The sequence below is a fragment of the Phasianus colchicus genome, chromosome 12 (genome assembly GCF_987193195.1).
Source record: "Phasianus colchicus chromosome 12, bPhaCol1.hap1.1, whole genome shotgun sequence".
Taxonomy (NCBI): domain Eukaryota; kingdom Metazoa; phylum Chordata; class Aves; order Galliformes; family Phasianidae; genus Phasianus; species Phasianus colchicus.
In genome coordinates, this window is record NC_143447.1 from 7,708,725 (window position 1) to 7,732,520 (window position 23,796).

General features: G+C 37.2%; 1 long non-coding RNA gene across 1 annotated transcript; it reads left to right on the plus strand.

The window, feature by feature from the left end:
• The first annotated feature begins 298 nt into the window (after positions 1-298).
• Positions 299-22,106, plus strand: LOC149916256 (uncharacterized). The gene is made up of 3 exons (XR_016470347.1): positions 299-525; positions 3,907-3,981; positions 20,917-22,106. It is a non-coding gene; the product is annotated as an uncharacterized LOC149916256 (long non-coding RNA).
• The last annotated feature ends 1,690 nt before the right edge of the window (positions 22,107-23,796 follow it).

Sequence of the window (23,796 nt, forward strand, 5' to 3'; positions counted from 1 at the left end):
TTGTTCCGCCTGCGGCAAACGGTGCCGGGACGAAAGGGGGCGGCTGGAACGGTCCTCTAGCGCAGCAGCCCGGGCCCAGGTACCGTCGGCTCGAGGCCGCCTGTCAGCCGAGAGTTGTTTTGCCCGATGAGCGCGGCGCGGGGGCGGCGGGAGTTGCTGAGGCGGCGCGGGGACGGGGCGGGCAGCGCGGGTCTGAACGTGCGGAGGTGAGCGGAGCGCCGCGCAGCCGACAGGGCGGCACGGCCGTCCTCGGAGAACGAAGCCACCGGTGCCTCCGGGCACGCCCCAGCTGTCCTCAGCATTCTGAATGGTGCTCACGGTGTCTTCAGTTAGACTGGAAATACAACAGGTTGCAGATTCCCGGGATAGCCTCCTTATGTAACGAGACCTGAAGGGCTGCCACGCTGCAGCAAGGCTCCCTTCACCCGTGTGTGAGGGAAGGACACGTGTAAGGAGCCAAGGTTTGCGAGTATGTCATTAAAAAAAAAAAAAAGACAACAACAACAAGCACAACAGCAACTCCCTGTAAGCATCTCACAAGAACTGGGCCTCATTTATTTTTTTACACTGCCAGAAATTTGTTTCTTACAATACAACTTGTATGGTAAGAAAAAAATGCTTATAGCAACAGTATAGGGGGAAAAAAGAGGTTTGTGTCTAGGGTGTGGAGAGGAACATGCAGGGCAGGAAGAATTCTGTATATAAACAACAAAAGCCACTTGCAGAGCTGTTCTGCTGGAAGCATGTGGATAAGCACACATCCTCTTTCAAATCCAGTTGTACCTGAGGTCACTGCTCCTCACATTTCTGCCAGAACTGCTCTGCTACCTCTGATGTGTCTGCAAAAAAAACCTTAGCTGGCAAACATCTCAACATAAGCTATAGAGAACTGCATTATTTGCTGTAGAGAATGCCCCTGTCTTAATTAAGATGTATAAAAAGTAGTTCAACAGGAAAAGGAACTGCTCCCTATGACATCAGTAATGCCATTTCTGGGACACACTGCCCAGTTTTAGGGCCTGTGTGGGAAAGATGTTAAAGCTCACACAAATCTGCACCAGGATAGAAAATTAAGTGTGTTCTGAGAATTTATAGAAACATGCATATTCTACTATACTAAGTCTGTATTGGTACCTGCAAGAAAAATAGTTTGTGCTAATACACTATACTGGTAGTTTATCCATAGAAATAATTATGAACCGTGTCAATTGGACACATTCCAAATAGTTTTCTGAAGAGCAAGTGAGAGAGAGAGGAAGAGAGGTGTCATCAGACATCTAACAAAATTTTCCATTGCTAAGAGGACTTATGTTGTGGAAAAATGCATCTGTACATAATGTACTAAATTCATGATCTCTCAAAATGTTTGTTAAAAGGAAAGCCGTAGTTGAACTATTTTAGATTCTTCTGCTTCTATTACATTAAGTTGATCTGACAGAAAATACTTACGATCCACAACAGCCAGAACTTTTGTCACCGTCTTGTTTTTTTAAAATATATTTCCAGCATTCAAATCTTGCTTTCCATACACATTTTTTCACATACCAGTGCCCATGTCTAATCATAAAACTATTTAAGTAAAGGCTTTATATATTTTGCTTAGCTCCTTTCACTGAGGTTTTCAAAACATACACAAGGTTTATCCCATCATCCCCATTTGTAAAACTGAGAAAGAAGGAGTGGGAAGAAACAAAAATAATTAAACTGTTCTTCACAAACTATGTGACAGAGTTGTCAGTCAGATACACATACATATGTCTGTGTCTTATTACCATTGAAGTATGAAGAAATAAGCTGATAGTTTGTTCAGCTTCTTACTGTAGTTTTGTAACGTTTGAAGGAATCAAACTTAATAAGTAGCAACAAAATTCTTCAGTCAAGGGGTGTGTAATTATCAGGTTGTTGTTACAGGTTAACTAAAGCATGTGTTCATCAACAGTTATACAGTGATGCATTTCCATTGCACATAGAAGCAAACCAGAAAAAAAGCACAAAATATTATTGCTAAAAAAAAAAAAAGAAAAAAAAATCAAGCTATGACGACTAAGCATCAATATTATATAGTCTCTAATTAGTTTTTTCATGATGCATCACTATCAGGTAGCAGCTGAGGAGTCAGTGCAATGGGGTACATTCAGTATTAAACTGCTTAGGAAGCTTTCCTTCTGTTCTGCATTTCTCAGTTTCACAAGTGTTATTTCATATGATTTTTGAACTATATATATATATAAATACAAAATACTGATATTTTAATACATAATATTTATATATATATATATATATATTTTTTTTTTTTAATCAAAGAGAAATAGATGGGACTAGCACAACTGCTAAAATTCTTATTTAGACTATGAGATTCCTGCCTAGACTGAAAAGGAGACCTTTGGCTGGATTCCTGCTTTATAAGCCTTTGTGAACATTTTAATCTGAACTTTTCATTTTTCATGAAGTTTCAGTCAAATATTTTCTTCAGATGATTTTGTATAGAGCTTTGTCATAGTCTGAGCACGAGCACTAGGAGTACTTGGCATAATGATGCTACAAGCATTAAGCATGTAGTGTAGTCCAGCTGAAATTACTGCAAAAGCACAAGATTGTCCAGTGAGATAAGAATTTTTTGAAGAAATGCATATAAATACAATAATAAGATAGCATTACACAAGATAGAGTTAGGTCATTTACAGAACATCATCTCATCTCAGTGCAGGCTACCATTTCCTTTCTCACCCTCAACCACCAACTTTTCTCTTCCTCTCTTTTCAATAAAAGCTTTGGTCCTTGTTTACAAAACTGGTTCAACACTATGATTAATGTCTCTGTCAGTGCAGGCAGTGTGTCATCAGGCAGTTGTGAAATACAATACTAAGTGGAGTATGCAGCTGAAGCAAAAACAAACAGAAATGCTCTAGCTTGTGTTGTAGATTAATTCCAGCTGCTAGCTACTCCAGCACACCTCCACAATTGCATAGCACTCACTAAATTCAGCTCTCCGTCCTCACTGAGTCAGACTGTAATGAAAGCTTGGTGTTAAAAGTGCCATGCTTGGCTTCCAGCAAGGTGCACCTCTATCTCTTACTATTCTACCACACGTTGAACTGAATTATGACTTTTTATTATAGTCCCCTGGTTTCTTTGTTGGAAAAAAATCTAATAATCACACTGGAGAAAGGTATATGAAAGGTATATAAGTTTTTTGAAACACTGCTTCTGACCATCTGTTACAATTACATATGCATTTTTTCTCATTATTTTAAAAGTCTAGGTGTCTGTTGCTTAAGAAATGGCAATTATCCCTGATATTATTGTATTCAGTAAGATGTTTAATAGATATTTTAACCTATTTCTTATTTGAGGAAGCACTAGCTTTAAAATTCTGGCCTCCTTTCTAGTTTCTACCCTTATTTTCACTGTCTTGTTTTCTGAAAACATTTTCTCTTAAGCACAATGTTTACAGAGTTGTTTCTAAAATTGTATCTGTATTTGTTCTCAACCATTTAAACAAACTTTACAAGGCATATTTGAGTTATATGAGCATGCAAATGTACCCTTTTGGAAAAATAGACCACTTTGGTAGCATGAAACACCAAAAAGAAGCTGTATTTTAAATAATGAATTTACTTTGGTATAAATTTCTTTCCAGAGGAGGAATTCGGTTATTTGAAGAAAATTAATTTTATACTTTTACCAAATGTTTTTTAATGTATGACTTCTGCTTCCTCCAAAGACAAATAACGTGTGGCCCTTGTTTTTCCATCTTTCTTATTTTCTTCCTTTTCTCTTAGTGTTGAGCTGTTTGTTTTGGAGGATTGTTAGGTGTTGGTTTTCTGTTTGTTTGTTTTGTTGGCTGGTTTTTATTTTTTCGTCCTCATCTTTCACGTGTATCATCTCTTATTCTCCCATATGCAGCTGTCATGGTACTGCTGATACAACCCAGAGCACTCAGTTCCCTCTGCTTCCAGTCCAGACTCACAATGTGGAGAGGTGTGTAAAAATATTCTAAAAAAAGCCTGAATAATCTCAGCCATTAGGGCAACTATCCAGGAACATATTTACATTCCTAGACTATTTTTTAACAGGACTGTAAAATATGGTAAATAAAATGTCTAAAGTAATAGATGGAATTGTAGAGAAAGAAAGGAATATTTTCAGATGTCCTCAAGAGAGGAAAATGCAATTTTTTAATCTATATTAGCTAATCCCTGGGAAGGAAAAAGTTAGTAAGGGAAAATTTAATCTGTAATTTGTCACTGTAGAATTACATTTCATTTCAGTTAGCTGAAGTCTATGAATACTCTTCCTACTGAGTATAAGACTATACAATCGCTGATCTTATGCACATAGAAATAAAGAGAGATACAAAGGTGGTATGTCAGTGGAAAGTGGAAAAAAAGACATTGCTGACAGGAAAATACAAAAAACTTTGCTGTGTATAACATGCTAGTTTCAATATTAAAACATAAATTAACATGTTATCTAGTAATTAAGTGAATAACTAGTACTGCTATGAACTTCAATTGAAGATAGCGGACGCTTCTACATTCAGCCATCATAAGACTTTTGGAACTCCCATTCTTCTTCTTTGACAACTTTTGGCTACACTTGGCCTTCTTCCCTCTCCTTAATGATATGGTCTTGGACCCAACCTCATTCAAGTAATTCTTCCAAAGACAAAAAGTTTTTCCAAGAACATAGAAATCCTAGGTACTACTGAGTGCATCTATATTAAAGTTCCAGAAGAACTGTAATGTTACCTGCTTTCCTGTTGTCTACATAGCTCTGCTTGGACAAGTCCAACCTACTACCTTCTGGCAGGCAGCCACATCCATGGTACAGGAGCTGGCTGTTTTTTAGTGGGTAGCATAAACTGGCTCTCCCTTTTGCACAAATAGTCAAAGCTAGTAATCTAATGGCATTATCAGTGTATTTATTTGATTGTTCCAGTCATTGCATTCATAAATGTTGGCTAATTTATCACAGAAATATCATTACAGTATCTTAAATAGGTGAACCTGATGAGGTTCAACTTGGCAAAGTGCAAGGTTTTGCACTTGGGCTGGAGGAATCCCAGGCACCCATACAGACTGGAAGGAGCGGTCCTTGAGAGCAGCCGTATGGAGAAGGTCCTGGGGGTCTTGATAGATGAAAAACTTAACATGAGCCAGCAGTGTGCGGCTCAGAAGGCAAATGGTATCCTGGGCTTCATCAAAAGAGGGGTGGCCAGTAGGGACAGGGAGGTGATTGTCCCCCTCTGCTTTGCTCTTGTGAGGCCTCATCTGCAGTACTGCGTCCAGGTCTGGAGCCCCCAGTACAAGAAAGACAGGGAGCTGTTGGAGAGGGTCCAGAGGAGGGCCACAAAGATGATCAGGGGACTGGAGCACCTCCCCTACGAAGACAGGCTGAGGGAGCTGGGCTTGTTCAGCCTGGAGAAAAGAAGGCTGCGGGGTGACCTCATTGCAGCCTTTCAATACCTAAAGGGAGCTTACCAACAGGAGGGGAATCAACTATTTGAAAGGGTTGATAACTGCAGGACAAGGGAAAATGGTTTTAAGTTGAGGGAGGGGAGATTTAGGTTGGACGTCAGGGGGAAATTCTTTACGGAGAGAGTGGTGAGGTGCTGGAACAGCTGCCCAGAGAGGTTGTGGATGCCCCGTCCCTGGAGGTGTTCAAGGCCAGGTTGGATGGGGCCCTGGGCAGCCTGGTCTAGTATAAAATGGGGAGGTTGGTGGCCCTGCGTGTGGCAGGAGGGTTGGAGATTCATGATCCTTGTGGTCCTTTCCAACCCTGGCCATTCTGTGATTCTGTGAATGGCTCCAATGCTCTTTACAGATATAGCTCTCAAGTACTGTTCCTCTTATCTATTTTATAATAATGCCTTCAGTATTAGGACATAGTAGAAGACTTTATTGAGTGCTGTACAGATACACATCCTTATTAAAAAAATATTTTCAATTTAAGTAGATAAAATATTTAATCATGAAGAAAGAATTGAGAATACAACCGTTCTGTCCTTCATCCTGGAATAATATTACTATGCATAACATCACAGAAATTTAATCATGTTTTATGTATTTGAAATTTAGCCTGGTATAAATATTTGCAAAATTAAGTTCTATATTTTTATCATTAGCATCCAAAATTACATTCTGGAGATTGAATATTGTCTGTGTTTCTCAGAAGTACTAATTTCAAATCTTATTTGTATTTATTTAAGTAGTTTTATTTTGCTTACAGTTTATATAAGAGATTATCTTGTTTCAGGGTACGTAGGCAGTTTAAAACATATCTGGTATAAATCCAAACATGAACAAAAACAATTCTCATATTTTAAAATGCAATGTTGATAGAGCAGGATGAAGTCCTTCTTAGCTTTATGTACCTATGAATTATTCTGTAAGTCATATAAGGATTTGCATCATATTCAGCTGTCCTGAAGATGTGTGTATGCCGTTGCTATTAACTAAGAATGACATCCAGCAGAGACTACTAACTTCCATTGAAATCAAATTATTTCAGTAGGGAAGTAAAATTGTAACTATATTCTTTGGGCTTAGACCCTGGTAACAGAGATGGAATTGCCTCCATCCCATGTAAAAATATATTGTTAAAATCACTTTCTTTCCTCTATAGACATGCATGGATAACTTAATTATTTATTTTTCGTCTTTTGGACGAAAATAAGAAAAGATTTTCAAGCCCATGGAAGTCTAAGGTAGCATCTAATTGAAAACCTTTCGACCTAAGGATTTTGGTACGTCGGCAAGTGTACTTTTTGGTGTTGTATAATAGCACCACCTCGTGGCTGTAATCATTTTAACAACTCGGCTGCTTTGACAAACATACGTCTGATTAGCTTGGGAAAAAAAAATTATCTTTAATATTCTTGAAAATGTTTTTTATCTCTAGCTGCTCCTCTTAATCAGATGAGGGAAGATAATGTAGGTAGTTTTGTGAAGCAACATTTTAGAAGAGATATCAACATTTCAGAAATGTCCTATGTAAGAAACATTATGTATATACTCACAACAAAGATATTGGTTTTTCTATTTTAGAGGTTTCTAATCACTCTTGATTCTCATGTTCTTAATATTCTTCCTTAATGCACTGAAGATGAAAAATATCAGCATCTTTACATGTTTAGATAAAACCCATAAAGGATGTGTTAGGAAAGGATCGGAATATTCAGCCATCATAGCTTTGTCTTGTCAAGAGTGATGCGAAAAACTGCTTAAGCATGTGCTTAAATTAAATTGCCTTCTTCAATCTCACTCATTTCAATGTGACATAAATAATTATTCAAATTTAAACATGGAAAATAAGTTCAGCATACCACTTGGAGACTGAATTGGGGAAAAATCCAGAGGTTTCCACGATGAAGTAGGATCTGTCTTTGGCAGTCATACAAAATCTACTTGTCCTCAACAGGGCTTCAAGCACTCACAGCAATCTGTTTATAAAGATTTTACACTATACTGATAAACTTAAAATTGAGACACTAGTTTTCACTCAGTACTGTTTCTGTACCAGTAGCTTTTCCTGGTTAGATAGCACTTAGTGTCTTGTAGAGGGTGCTCTTAAAGTAGAGGTGATGGTAGTATTATACTGCAGTCAGTATTTCTAAAACTTACCAGTGTTACAATGTTTATACCTAGCAAAAAAAAAAAAAAAAAAAAAAAAAAAAAGCTAAACAGCACTTTTGTTTTACTTTGGATGTGGCAAGAGTTACTATTCACATTTGTATCCAAATACATCCTTGGAAATTTTTCTGCAGTTGGTTTATTTTTGCAAGTATGTTTCTGCCAAACAGTGATAGTATCTTCTGAGAGAACTATTGATGCTGTCTAAAACAAGTTGAAAGAAATACTAAATCAAGCATATTTTTAGTCACAAGGCCATTCAATCCTGGATAAGAACTTACTGTTCCAAAGAAATCATTTACATACTCACAAAACTTCTACATTGAAGTTGTTGCTCCCACATTATGTTTTCTGAAATACTGTTGGGAAATACTTTATTTTACTTTAGTTAGTGGATTTAGTTTGTTGTTTGGTGGTTTGCTCCACCATTCTCCTAATATATATGTTTTTTATACCTCTTAAACTGAATTATCAGCAAAACAGACTAAATCAAAGTTTGTCCTAGTCTTCTTTCCTGCCCCCTCCCCTCCTTTATCCATATAATTTAAACGTTTCTGGGTATTTTTATATTGTCGGTGGATTTTTTAATATTAAAATCTAAATTCCCTTTAGCACAGCCAACAGATGATCTAGTTCATTGTATATGCTTGAGAAACATTACCATTTTCCCAAGAGGCAACCAGGGAGGGTTAACAGCTCAATGACAGGCACAATTCAGAGCATGCAAGTCAGTGCAGCTTGTTTTGTCTAGGGAATCCCTCTAAGCTTTTTTGGATAACTTCAGCAGCATCTACTCTAGGGAGATTTTGCCAAGTTCACTCCATTAGGAAACCTTTCAAACACATATCAAGCTTAACAGATGTTTGCTGGCATTTGATGAGAAGGACTTGGCCTGTTGCAATCCAGTTTCCACATCAAATTCATCACACTATCAACTGGTAGGTTAGTGCACACCCTTTAACACATTTGTGCATTATGTCATAGAAAGGGACTGTATGTTACCTAGGATTATGCCTGCAGGCTTGCCATGAGAATGAAATTCTGTCTTTGTGAGAGCTGGCAGTATAAGTACTTCATGCATCAGGCAATTCTGTTCATAGAGGAAATGACATTGCCTGAGGTGCTGTGGTGGAAAATACTTCTGATGCGAGTCATATAACAGCAGGGAATGCAAAGACAGGGAGACTGTCTCAAAGAGCTTGCCTTCTTCAAGATTTAGTACTAAGTACTAGTTTAAAGAAAGAGAAATCTAGGCTTCCTTACCTTTAATGAATATACTACTAAGATAAATAATCATGCTTAATTCTCTTTCCATCACAGTTTTTCTGGTCTGCAGTTTTTTCACTTCTGTAGGGAAAACTGGAATGGAATCCCCTAAGCATCCCAGTGTACTGGGTTTCTCAAAATAGAAAGTTATAAAAGCAATTCTAACACCCTCAGTAAGATTCAGGTCTTGAACTCAAACTTTTTCTAATTGTTCATCTTCTAATCACTGAACTATTAGACATAATATTTGTGTGAGAAGGTTGGCACATATTTCTAACTCTAGGAAAGAATTCAGAAGTGTGTTTTGGAGATTTTTACATCTCTACAACTCACATTTAATGACCTAAATGTCAGAAACAGATGAAATTCAAGACCCATCACCCCTTCTTCTGTCTTCAGTGATGACCAGTCTGGGTGTAACCTCTGTCTTGGTAATTGTCCCCTGTGTGGAAAGAGGTGATGAACTTTATTGTGGGTTAGAGATTCTACTGTGCAGCAAAGCATAAAAATAGCACAACCTCTGCTTACCTAACCTGTAGCAAGTCACAGAAGTTAGCCAACTGTCAAAATTGAACCTGCCTTTACTGGCTCAGTTTTTTTTTTAAATACGGTCTAAAATTCTTGAAAATCTTAAAAGTTTAGGAAAAAAAATGCATTGTGTAGAAGTTACATATTTTAAGCAGTGTAAGTTGTAAATTATGCACATGTTGGAATGAAAAAAAAGACAAATGGAACCTCTCACTGGGAGAATGCAAACCAGAAGACAGATAGCTTGTTTTGCTTTGGGCAAGGCATGAATGCAAACATTTAGAATGAAGAACCTCCTCTTTCCTTCTGTGGCCTCTCTGAGACATAATTACTTGGAACTATTTACCCACTTCCCTTCATTTAGGCCCCAGGTGCAGATACTCTAGATATTGAAAATGATTTTCATTCTTTTCACTAGAATGAAAAAAATATGCATTGAAACACTCGTATTTTCCTTTCTGAAATCCAGGAATATGAAATGATATGACATCCAAATGTATGTCTTGTGCCTAGTTGTTTTTTAACAAGAGATAATAGAATGTAAGAGTGGAGGGAGAGTCGGTGATGCTTTTCTTTCAGACTGCAGCAAAAATATTTGTTTAGTTTTGGTTGGAATACTAGTGGCAGCTGGCAGTGCCTTCACATTTATGTGTCTTCTAACACTTCACTAAAGAGATACCTCTAATCTTTGAAGAAAGACAAGTAATCTAGTTCTGCAAATGTGCTGACCTATGCTTATCATGTAGCGGCTCTGACAGCTTTCTTTTGTGATCAGAATGTTAGCCTATCTTTAAAACATGTCCTTGAAGTACAGCTAGGCAGATCTGGGCCTACAGCCTGGCATGTGTGAAGCTAGAGAACTAATGGAGATGTTGTACAGTTAGAAAATGAACAGTCACTCTAGAATTAAAAAAAAAAAAAGAAAGAAAAATCACAGCAGAGGCTCAAAACCTTGGCAGGAAAAAGGATCTCTTTACTAGCCAAACTATCTCAAAGCTCACGCTTAGTTTCCCTTCCAGTTTCTCTCAAGGAGGAAAAAAATGAATTACACCTCTTCTTCTGTTCTTACTGAGAAGGTACACTATTGAATTTTTAAGAATACAAACAGAAAGCTGTGGGACACTGTATAGGTATATTCAGATAGTGATTAACAGAATCCACACCTATTTACACAAATTGTATTCAACTTCTCCCTTTCCAATAAAGGCCATCAGTTGATCCCAGAGTAGTGCAGGTTACTTAGGGGTGGCTACTGGGGCTGGCTCCCTCTTGTCACAGCTGCCAGGCAGTGGGGCCACTCTTAGCAACAGCCAACTGACTTTGCTGTGCGCTGAAGCTTCCTTCGAGTTTTCATGTGGACCTGTAAAGCTGTTGAGTTTATTTTCCCTGATCAGCTTATTTGTTGTCGATCCAGAGACTTTCCCCACTGCCATGACTGCTGCTGATGCAATTAGTTCGCACTTGGAGTTTTTTCCATGACCTCTTTACTCTTCCATTTCCTCTGGCCTGCACTGCTCTTCAGAAACTCAGATCTGTTTCATAAATTCTGTTAGGTTTCAGGTCAGTTCAGCATTTCTCTTGCTCGTCCAGATCCATAAGTTTCTTTTTTTACTCTGCTATCTTCATTAGAGCAACAATTGACCCCTAGCAGACTCAGACTTTCTCTTAGATTCCTACTGCATATCTGCCAAACTATACAAGCAGTTATAAGGTAATCTTTCTTTTAGATCTTTTTACAGCACAGGCACTTGTATTCATCACTGATAGCATATACTAAACTTTCTTTTAGTTAGAAATAAAGAACTTATGCATAGAACTGTGACCAATAACAAAGCAAATAAAAACAACTTATTCTGTGTTCATCTTCTGGTGTCAAAAGAAAGGTGTAAGTAGCATCTATTATAGAAAGGAAAATTAAAATTCTAAACTGGAAATCCAGACATTCAGATTTTCTGAGGCAGTCTTAAAAGAATCTCACTGTTAAGAGTAGGAGAGTATTCTTCGATTAAAGAGAGTAGTTCCCAGAACATTTGCCTTTTTTTAAATTAAAAATACAGTGTGTGCCTAACACATATAGAAACTTTATATTCCCAACTAATAATTGTCTGTTTTATTAGAAAGAAAGATATTTGGCATAATGAACTTAAGAAGATACTGTAGTTTGTTTAAACTATTTAGTTATATCTTTTTAAAATTAATCTGATGATACGTCATTAGATTAATTAATGTACTGTTGCATTTAATTACACAGATGAGGGAAATATATTTTTTTTAACCCTATTTTATTATCTTATCCTTTTTTACTGTATGTCTTATTCAGTAGGGCATTGCTAAAAAATATTTATAGTGACATTCAGTGCTTTGTGTAGCCTCATAATCTTAGTTGCTTACAGTTAAAACATGATAGCACAACTTTTCACAGATCTGTTGTATCAAAGCCTCTCCATGTTGTCTTTAATCACTCTCAACTTCTGGACTTTTTCTATAATCGTTTTATCCTTACTGAGATGAAAATCTGAATGAGGAAAAATGATCCATTCCCATTGGAGATAACTTTAAGATCCTGTCATGCATCAGTGGTGGCCTTTCTAAGCTGGGTTACTAGTAAGTGCAGAAGAGATCATTACTCCAGCTTCAGCCATTTTTTTCAGATTAAAACAATGGCATTCACAGAGATAGGAAAAGACATTCAGTTGTTTGAACAGCTGTTTCTGTTCACTTCTGGAGAGAAGGAGTCATATCAGGTCCAGTCATGCTTACTGGTTATGTTGGTATAACAGTCCCTTGACTATGGCCATCATAGCATCTTCACATTGCAGACTTCCTTGTAAAGACACTTAACTAATTTCATTCAGATGCTATTCAAAGCTCAGCAGTTAATAGTCATCGCATTCAGTGTGAATTATTTGGTATTCAGCTGGACTCAAATACATCTGCTTTAATGGACACACAATTATTTATTTATACTCCATGTCTAAATTACGCTTGACCTTCCCAAATCTTGTTGCAGCTTTCAGGAGCTTCTTCCATGGCTGTAGTCCATGTCAGCCGTTAGCACACTAAAATTTGTTGGTGGGTGAACTTATGATGACCGAAACCTGGTCAGGCTGACTTCTGAGCTTGTGTCCAACTCAGGATTGTGCTTGAATCAGGATGTGCAGATTTCCTTGGACATGTGAAGTTACTGGTACTGTTCCTGCATAAGTGCCTCCTTGAAAAGGGGCCTTCATCACCTATATGGGTGAGCAGTTATGAGTTGGAAAAAAAGTAAACAAATCCATATCCTTCTGATATGGAAATTTTTTTTACATTCCCTATTTGATGTCTAATACTCAATTAACTCAACCTATGCTATGTGCAAATGTTCTAGTTCCTGTAAAATAATGCCCTAACTTCTCATAGAATGGAAGTCTATAAAGCATATATCACTGAAAAGGAGAAATAATTTTAAATAGTAATATTTTACTTGAGAGTGATTACTTTAAGCATGAAATCTGTGTAATTCTTGCTATTTCTGATTTTTGCTACAAATGAAATTAGGCTGATTGTGAAGAATGTTACTGAATTCTTCTATATGTTAAAAAGGAAGTCAGAACTTTTGAGGGATGTAGAGTGTTATCACTGTCACAGTATTTGAGGGAGGGGGATCTAAAGAGCTGAGAGATGCTTTCCAATATATGTGGAGCTCTTCAGGCACAAATACTTGGTAAGAAACATTTCCTTCTAATTAGAAAAGTAATTTTAAGCAGAAAAAGATGTAAAAGCTTAAGGACTGTTCTTGTCAGAAAGAGATGTTTCTGAGAAGAATTAGGGCAATAGAGGATTATTGTTTTGTTAAGCCCTTGATTGAGATCTCAGACTTTCATCAGTTCTGTAACAATACAAGCAGGAGATCTGAGGCTCAAACACATCTTCAGAAAAGAGATTTTGAAGAAAGAAAATAAAAATAACCCCAGACAAGGATTTAGCTTTTAGTTATTTATAACTCTCTGTTGAAAGCCAAGGAATTTTTTTCCCATGATCACCCCCATTGTTTTTAAAAAAGGATGGGAAGAAATGTTTGCTTATGATTTCTAAAATAAAATAAAATTCTTAGTTATTTGAAAAATTCCAGACCAGAATATGAAAGATCATGTCATCTTTAGAGAAAATTCTGGAGTTGTCATTTGAAGGCTGCCCTGAGTATAATCAAGATTAGAGCCTTTAATGAAGGCAGAGCTCACTTATCTGATCTGATCCTAGCATATTAGTATAGCATGTGATATTATTCTCTATTAGTTACATAACAGTTAATGTTTATGTGCACAATTTTCCTTCAGCAGCATTTTTAACCTGTGCAGGTCCTTGAGAAATACAAGCAGATTTGAAGAGGAAAAAGTTACGCATTAACAAAAGGGAAAAACAAAAGAAAAATAAAACCTGACTTCATTAAGATGAAAGCAAAACAGAAAACTAATAAAGAAGATCAGAGAACCTAGAGATAAGTGTTGACAGGCTTGTGTGCTGGCTGTTTAAAATCACATGCTATTAAGCATTAGCTTTCTGATGAAGTGTTTGCACACAAGATTGCCTTTCTCTAGTAAATGCTAAAGATTACCCCCAACTCATTTGTGTTTGTAGGTTTTCTGTGAGTATGTGTGGTTACATCCTACCGTTTATCAGCCACCATGTATGGAGGTCACAAGTCCCCTGCCTCATTAAAGGACAGTGAGCCAATTGAAGAACAGCTCTCTTCTCCCTTGAGGCATCTGAACATATGGTGCAGGAGTAGTACGGTTAATTTTTAAAACAGTCAGATCTGGGAAGAGGCTAAGCAGTAAGTACACAAAAAGTGGGTAATATAGCAGGATATACAGAGAGCTAATTTCTGTCAGATTGTTTTTCTGTTTTGTGATTAGAATTGGTAGACTAGATTTTCAAGCTTGTCATGGTTTCTTATGAACTGAGAAGTAAAGACAGACTGGTCTCACACTAATGTCAGTAATGTAGTAGAATGGATAGCAGCATTTTTCAATCAGCTTAATGCTACAAATTCAAACTTTCCATGGGGAGGAGGCCAAAAGAGAATATTTAAACAGTACTTCTGAAAACTAACTTCTGAGTCAGAAAAGCTGATGACTTTTTTGTTATATTCTTAATTAACAAGCAGTTTCAGAAAACTCTTCCTATCATACTTGCACAAAAAAAATCACACCATAAACAAAAACACCATAAGAAAGTGTTTCTGCTGCTGGAGAAGAGAGGTGAGGAGGGGGAAATAAGACCTTGGGGTAGAATAAATAGAATTAATTTTTTCCTCCACTTTCACCAGCTGTGCAGAGTGCTGGGAAGGAAAGAGCGTTACTTCCTTCTTTCCACTACGCAACAAGAAGCAGAGTGCCTGATTTTGTTGTCCAGCTCCAGAAACAGATGTGTTTTTAACTTCTATGCACAGGGGTATGAGTGCATACACAGATGTAGCTGTATGTGTATTTACTTCGCTTATTTCCACACACTTATAACTGATTGAGAAAACGTACCCAAAACTTTGTCAGTCAACTGCAGCCTGCACTAATCCAGAGCCAGAGTTATGTTTTGTCACCAGAATAAGGGTGGTATTAATGCTATCTAGATCAAATCCCTGAGAAGAAGCAAGGCAGCTGGGGTTTTTAAGCCTGGCATCACTGAATTGTACTGATGAAGTTGTGTACTGCAGTAGGGAAGACACCTGGAAGCCATTTCCTGCTTGTGAACTGATCTCCCTCCCCCTTCCTCTCTAAGATAAGTATATGCAATATGGCTTTTAGCCACAGTGACTTTTTTGGATTTCTAATGTCAGGAAGGCTTGCTTTAAAGGCAGAAATCCAGCTCTTTCCTTCAATATAAAACTTCAAAAGACCTTTTTTTTTTCTGATGCTTTTTTCAAGTCTCTTTTGAATTCAAATTTTTACAACTCTGAAAAAGTCTTTACAATTTCATCTTGGAACTGGCAAACGAACCTTAATAGAATAAGACAGTTTAGGTACCAACCTGAGCTTTCACACTTTCAGTGCTAGAGCCACTGATTTTCTAGCCATACTTTACTAAAAGATAACATGTTAAGACTTTTCCCCTATCTTCCCTCTTCCTTAACTGCTTGAAGTTTCTTTGGCTGAGCAAAGGGAGTACATATTTTGCTCATGAGAATGTCTTTGAGCAGTATCTCTTCTGATAGGTTTCTCTTGTGCACTGTTATTCTTGCCAGGAGGCTTCTCCTAACTTTTTTTCCTCTGGAAATATTTCATTTGGCAGAACGGTCTTCCTGTTTTAGCTGTTGGGTAAGGTCTTGGCCTCCATGAAATTACCAGGAACCACTGAACTGAAAGATGCCAACATTTTTACCTTTTATCTTTAAAAACACTTTAGAATAACAGCTGGCCTTGTCAGCTTGTAAATGCTGAACCTTTTCTTGATATCTTCTGTTGAACTGCTTGTCTTAGAAAAAATAAAGTGGAGATGGAGGAGTTTTGCCTTTCTGACACAAATTTATAAACAACCACCAAATCATTAATTTGTTTTTTTTTTTCTAAAAGTAGTCTCATTTCTTAACAGAAGTCTAGAAATTCTTAAAAACAAATAGTAAAGAGAGAGCCAAGTACTGGGAAGACAGTTAAAATATTTGGGGTTTTTTTTTTCAAGATCGTATACAAAATTTCACTCTTAAATGTTCAAGATTTCAAAATTACATTTTTTCTAGAGAAATGCTTTAATGTACAATTTGTCAACATTATCATACTTTTGCACAGTTATTTTAATAATTGCTTTTTATCCTTTCATTAGTGACCCATACTTGCTGTGTCTGAATCCAGGCCTAGCCTTTAAGTCTTTCTGAGGAAAATAGGATTTCACAGGGAAGTCACGCTCTCACTCCATAGAAGTATAAATGATAAGGTAAAGCTCAAATCACCAGGGCACATTAAAAGATGGCACTTGCGTAACAATTCAAAAGTGACACAGCAGCCAGCACAGCAAAAGCCTCATCAGCTAGGGCCACATCCCACAGTAACAGCAAGAAAGCAGAGAAGGCTCCAGAGTGGCAGGAAGGGCTAATTAAAAGTCCAGATTTAAGTAAAGTTTGCAAAGGCAAGCCAGGTGTGATGTGAAAGCAGAAAGTCAGTCTGCAGGTCAGGGTCAGCCCCATCATCACCAAGCAGGTCCACAGTGACAAGATGGAGCTGTGGAGAAGCTGGGAAGTCAGGTGAGGTCAGGGTCAGATCAGCAGGGTCTATGATGAAGTACAGATATAGGCATAGCTAAACACAGGCACACATATAACATAGCTCAGGAAGGGACTGAAAGCCTAGGTCTAAGCTTAAATGAAGCCCCTGAGGCCACAGGCAGGAAGCTGTGGGGTGTAAGCCCCAGATGAAGCTGGTCGGGACCATTATAGCCTCTAAGTGCACTCAGAGACCTGACATAATTTGGTGGAATATCCACTCTCATATTTTCACGCATAAGCAGAAAAAGGGGAGAATTATGATTGTGGTTTGACCTGTGCTGCATTTTCTGACCTCTGAGTGCCTGAATTCTCAACTATGACATTACAGTAATGCTATGTCTACCCAAAGTTTATATAAACACAGAGTATGTTAAACAACTGACTTATGATGTGATACTTTTGTTCCCACTGAATTCTAGACCATCTGTATACTAAAGAATTTCTAGACAGTTTTTTTGCTAAGTAGTTGCAGATATTCCTGGAGTATTTTTCTGTATATACTTTGATATTTATATTTCATTCCCTTTTTCATTGCAATTAAGCATGGACTCCGAGGCTTGGTTGATGTGTTTGTACTTTAAAATGCCTCTGTTCATTTTAAACCTTCAAAAATCTCTATTTACATGCTGTTCAAATTATGAAAAATGATGCACATTTTTTTTTCTCTAATGGCTTAGAGTTGATATAGTGAAGCTTCAAGTCACCTGATTTCTGAGGAACGGTTTGGCCCATACTTATTGATAAGAGATATTTTATTTTTCATCTTTTCCAAGTTGTAGTAATATATATTGCTATCTCAGGTTCCAGAACACAGAGTAGTATGTCAGCACCATTGCAACATAAAATTAAAACAGACACTGTACTTCCTGGAATAACTCCTATCCGCTGTGTCCAGTTAATGAACTATATTCCGTTAGTTTATAACTTAAAAAAAGGATGATTCTTCTTTTGGCAGAGAGAATATTCAAAATGCTGTCCATTTACACCAAGTTCTCACTGAGTAAATATGGGCAGAAAGGCTCCATTTCAGTCCCTCACAGGAAGGGATTTGATCCCAGCAAATTGATTCACTATTGACTGAAGCACAGACATTTTCTTCCCTAGTTCTGGCTGTTCCCAGTCTGACACTTTGCTTTCATTTTAATAACCTGGTGTGAATTAAAATATCGGGTGCATAGCAACACCTTTGTAGAATAAGGAGTATCAGTAAGTATATCCAGGAGTAACATTGCTGATCCTTGGCTTTCCTCTCAACCCATACAATAAGTATATGATGTAAAACAATTAACCACCTAGCTTCTGATTAAAAAGTATGTATAAAATATGAACACACACACACAAAAAAAAAGATCAGAGAATCTATGGGAGATCAGTAGGAAAAGTGGAAAGATTCAGTGTGGCCACTTGAATAGTATCACTTTACTCCCAATTTCTTAATTATACTGCTGAAAACCTTGGCAAAACTGGGCATGTCCTGAGAAAAGAATTATGACGGAAGGTTTAGATTAGATGTGGGGGGAAGTTCTTTACAGAGAGAGTGGTGAGGTGCTGGAACAGCTGCCCAGAGAGGCTATGAGTGCCCCATCCCTGGAGGCGCTCAAGACCAGGTTGGATGGAATCCTGGGCAGCCTGGACTACTAACAGATCTGGAGGTTGGTGGGGGGAACTTGATGATCCTTGGGGTCTCTTCCAACCCAGGCTGTTCTATGATTCTATGCCTTTAAAAGGAACAAAAAAGCTACAAAGAAGGAATCCTAGCCAACATTAAATCAAATGAAAACTGTGGGCACAGACACAAGCAAACTGCAGCTTACATCCAGTGGAAAACTGAGGTCTCATTGAATGCAAGGGTTAATCAAAGGATTATAACAACAACTCCAGGCACTCCAGTGGATTCAATTCCCTTAGATTGTTGGGACAACAAAAAAGCTGAACGTCTTTGTCTCTTGCAATTTCTTTGTTCATTACCCTCCTAAATCCTCCAAACAAACAGCAAACAACCCAAAGCCCTCCTGTCACACAGACATAGTCTTGCTATTATGAAGGTTCCACTTGTAAAAAATGTTCTTGTCTATTTCTGTGCTTTTTAACATTTTATCCTCTTACCAGGTTGAAGGTCAGCAGAGCTCACAAAGAAAATATTGTAATTTGTTTTGCTAGCAAACAATTAGTTTGCCAGAGACCCGCTGCTTTAGTACAGGCTTTATGTTTAACCCGATACTGATTTAGGATTCTGAAAAGGCAGCTTGAGGACAGTTGGAAATGTGTACTTTTTGAACTCATTTTAAGCATCCAGAACATCATCTGCAGGGTCTTTGCTGCCTACAGATTTCAGTTTACTTTTAGTATTCCTTAACTTTTGTATTCTTGTACATCATTTCATATACATTCTCGTGTACATAATTCCTGTACGTTTTCTGCTACAACAGGTTCTATATATACTTTAGTTTCTATTCCAGCTGTTGTGGCAAGCCCTGTGCACTCCACATTTTTCTCACACATTACCAAATAGTGCAAATCCTTTTGCATTCCTCTCTACAAGTCCAAAAGTGCTTTTGCTCCCCTCAGGTCTGCTGTGCAATCCTTTTCCCAGTCATTCACCAATCTTTTCACCTCCATCCAGCTTCAGCTGAGGGAAAGACAATAAACTGGGTATCACTTGACACCTGGGAAGCTGGCCTTCACTCCACCTTTTCCTAATTCTACTATTTTTTTAATGATGTCTGAAATACAGACATCTTCCTCTAAGTACCATTTACCAGCCATTTCAGATATTAGTAGTCAAGCTCCTAGTTTACCCTTTATTTTGTTTCAGAGAACCCTTTTGTAACCCTAAAGATCCTCCTACAGAACCATTATAGTCGTGGCAGGAAAGCAGACCGATTGTAGGGACATGGAGCAGAACAGAAGGAAGAAGTCAGTGTGGGTGCTAGTCATTGGGACCTCCTTCTGGAGAGGTCAAGACTGCAAGAGGCAAGCTGTAAAACTAGTGTGTCAGGGGAGGTATCTCCAGTTCTTTTTGAGGACGAGATTGGAATTTAATCAAAACTCCATTAGCTTTAATATCTGCTACCAAATCAAAAAACAAGCTCAAAAAAGGAAGGAATGATTTGATGTCTAGAAATGGAATAGGGAAGAACATTAATTAGGCTTGATAAAGCCTAATTCTAGCACAAGAAGAATATGTAGAAGTATTTTTCTAATTATCTTAGTTAACTGGGACGTAATATTAATTCTTTACATCACTAACATTTCTAATCTTTCCATGTCTTCCGCACCTGAACAATATTCCTTTTTTCTCATTCTGAATGATCAGACTGCACTTTCTGCTGGGAAACACCAGCAAAATGGCAGAGATTAAAAAGAAATCCAATCCAAATGACAGGATGAGAAGGATTTCTAGAAGCTGTTTGTTGAATACTGTTTATTTAAATAGTGTTTTTTAAAAATAGTAATTGATCTCAGATATGACTTGATGTTAGAAGGATAATTGCATTCATTCATAGCAAGGAAACAATTGCTTATGAGAACACTTTGGTAGTAAAGTGGTAGTAAGATGTCTTGATCTAGTTTCAATTCAGTCCAAGCTGTTAATAGGCTGCTTTCTGCAGAAGCGTGTCTTAATCTAGTAAATTCAGATGCTCTGCATGCATATTTTGCATGAGCAAACTTATGTATTTGAAGTCAGTGAGCTTAAACTGTGCAGCATAATTAGAGGAATGAGCCTCAGGTTGCTTTGTCAAAACATTTTTTAATTGCTGGATTTTAGGATTATTGGATTAGAAGATTAGATGGGATGCCTGGAAATCTTGATTTGGAGCATTAAGTAAGGCTTCTCATGAATGAGTACAATGGCTCTGTAAACCTGAGTTTGAATCAGCTGCTGTAATAGTTGTAGATATTTTCATGCTAGGACAATGCAATACTATGCTTTCTCTGTTCCTCCCTACCCTTTTTTAACTAATTTTTAATTTTAAGAAACCTTTTGACCTGTTATAGTGCCTCTGGGCGTGGTCTGTGAATTACTAAGTTTCTTTGCCCATATGTTTCTAAAGGAGTCTTGACACCAGACATTCTCCTTTCAGTGGATGTTTATCACTTAATTACATTACAGTTGGTAAGCACAGGTACAGTTTTTGTCATTCTTACATTTACAAGACACTGTCACCAGAGCATTCTGCATCAATTAAACAGTTTCTCTGAGTCCCAAAGATGATAAACTACAAGTTTTCCTTTTTTTTTTTTTTTCAGTATAAAGGTGGATTCACTAGCAAGTGCAGAGTCTTCACACATGGCACGCAGAAAACTGCTCTGACATTCTAGTTTATCTCACTTTGTTGGGAGACATAGTTCTTCACTCCTAAGGTTAGTGAAATAAAGATTTCCGTAGCTGCTGGCACTCTCTCTGATCAGTCCAACATTCTGCAGACCACAGCTATAGCTATGAAGGACAAGTAAGATGTATATGCTGTGTGTACATCTGTGAATGAGCAAAAAAGTAATGGCATGTTGATGTACAGATTGTTATACAGGGATGGATACTTTGGGTCCTGGCCCAAATCCTCTTAAGAAAAATGCAATGAAGTTGGTCATGTCAGTGTTGCACAGAAATATCTGCTGACTTTTGCTGGGGTTCTCAACCTACGGTTATAGAGTCTAGATGTTTCAAATGGGATGGTTAATCTACTGATGTAGTGTTGCTCTTTCCTGAAATTATTTTGTAAGTATTAGAATGATGGCTTTAAATTATAGAATTTAAGAAGTTATTACAAATAAGCTGTCATAAATTTTGCAAGGCAAACAGAACAGGAATTGAATTCAGAAGCAATATAGAGGCAACTGTGGTAGCCATATTCCCAAGCTATTAACAGAGTAGGTTTTGGCACCTCAAAGTTCTGTACTCCCTAATCACGTTGTATTTGGCTGTTAAAGTGACTGCATCCAAAACAAAAGCCAAAATACTAGAAGTATCCCACTACAATGGAGATCATGGTTGTCTGAACAGCAGGATTAGTATGGGAAGTTGTAAATCATTATTTTGTTTTCTGGAGTAGAAGAAAAATACTCCAATGAAAGTTCAGCATCTTTTTCATCAACTGGTATTTTTGTCACTAATTAAGCCAACTTAATCATCAACAGAATTTTCCCTTATGAGTCTGACAGTCTTCTAAGGATTTAACATACCTGACTTAGCAGAATTTTATGTATTGATAGTTTTCATATTTTCAAGTTGAAATTGTAGGAATAAAAGAGAAAGCATTTTATTCTGGCTGTGGTGACAGAGCTTTACCTAAACCAAGTAGTTTCACTAAATTCCCCAATATTATCCCCAAATATCATGATAAGAACTGCAATGATCTGTATGTCAGTAGCACCACCACTATCTTTACATCAATAGATTCTTTTTTGTGTCTGCCACTGGCTTTGGAAAGCCAGTTGACTTTTTTTTACTTCTTTGTCTCTTAAAAGACATAAAAGATATCATTCCAAAGATTTTTCTATTCTTAGAGATTCACATAATAAAGAAGTCTAGAAAGCTGTAGTAAATATCTGAACTTTGTCATTTAGATTATAGAAATATCTCATTAATCAAAAATATTCCTGTCAGAAACAAATTCAGACTTCTTTGGTATTTATAAATCCTTTGCTAAATAAAATAAAAATGAATTATAAAATCAAGTTTCTTTTGAGCCTATGTCCTTGCAGCTGCACTCCACTTTTAAGATAAACACATCAGTTATTAATTTAGAATGACATCAGCAAGCAGTCCCCAGTCTTTAATTAGTATCTTTTTGACAAGCACATAATCTTTCTTGTTAATAAAATCTCCCTTAAAGTAGTTTATTTCTGGTCTCACTTGCCATTGTAAGCAATTGGCATCAAATCTTGGGTACTTTGTAGTGCTTTCTCTGGAAAATGCTGGATAAACAGTTACATTTTACTGAATAGAAACAGCATTTAAAGAAAGTCACCCTCAATTCAATAGCAGAGCTGGAAAGAAAATCTAGTTTCCTGAATGCTCTATTGTGCAGTTGACTAAGCTATGATGCTGTCTCCTGTCTCAGTATCTTGCAAGGATAGGATTAAATTCTGATTCCTAGTTGTTGTTTCTTCTTTCTGCCAATATCAAGATCTTAGAAAGTTATAGTACAATACTGTAAATATAATACTAAGAACAAAGGTAATCAAGATGACTGAGAAAGGTCAATCTTGCAGTGCAATTTGAGATCCCAAGAAAGACCAGAAGTTATGTCACATCTCCAGAAGTCATGAGTAAAAATAATGTCCCAAACACCATGGGTTGCTCTAGAACTTTCAAAAGGCATCAGCTTTTATTGTGACTTCAGAGTATTAACCTTAGACATGAGCTATTTTAATTTGCTTCTTTGTTCTATTCTTTTTTTCTTCTAGTTAAGTCAACACTGAAGAATTAAAGAAAAATCATGAGTCAGGTATTAGCAGATAAGGAAAAGTGTAAGAAAAATATATTTCAACCATCCTCAGTAGAATTTCAGAATTATTTTCTTACATGCCTGCTGCCTACATGCCTGCAAGCTAAACTGGAGGTTTTATTGCTGTGACAATTCCTATGTTTTTGTGGCAATAACTCCATTCCAGAAACCACAAATTAGAAAACAGTTTCTTACAATGTAATACCAAACAAAACACAACATGATCTTCCTTCTTTCTCATGCACGTTAACTGTAAAATGTTTCTTTGTTCAGAATGTGGCTCTGATTACATTTCTCTATCCAAAAATAAACACAGTGCAGAGAAGAAAGATACAAGAGAGGAGGAAAGCCTGTCAATGGGCCACCCTCAGGAAAACCTCACAAGATCTACTGTCTGTCTCTGCAAACCATGGAAGAGCTGAGGAAGTGATCCCAGCTTGGTGGTCTTATTTTTAATTAAAACAAATGAGGCTCTTTCAGCTGCTGCAGATAAATATTTGATGAAAAGAGACAAGGACAGATGTCAAAGACTGCAGTAAATAAAGAACTAGACCAGAAAAGCAAATGTTACAGCAGCATTTTATATACAAAAAAAAAAAAAAAAAAGTTTACAAATTTCTGTCAAATGTCTTCCCATCCAGGCCTTAATTTTACTACGATCTTTCCAAAAGCAGGAAAA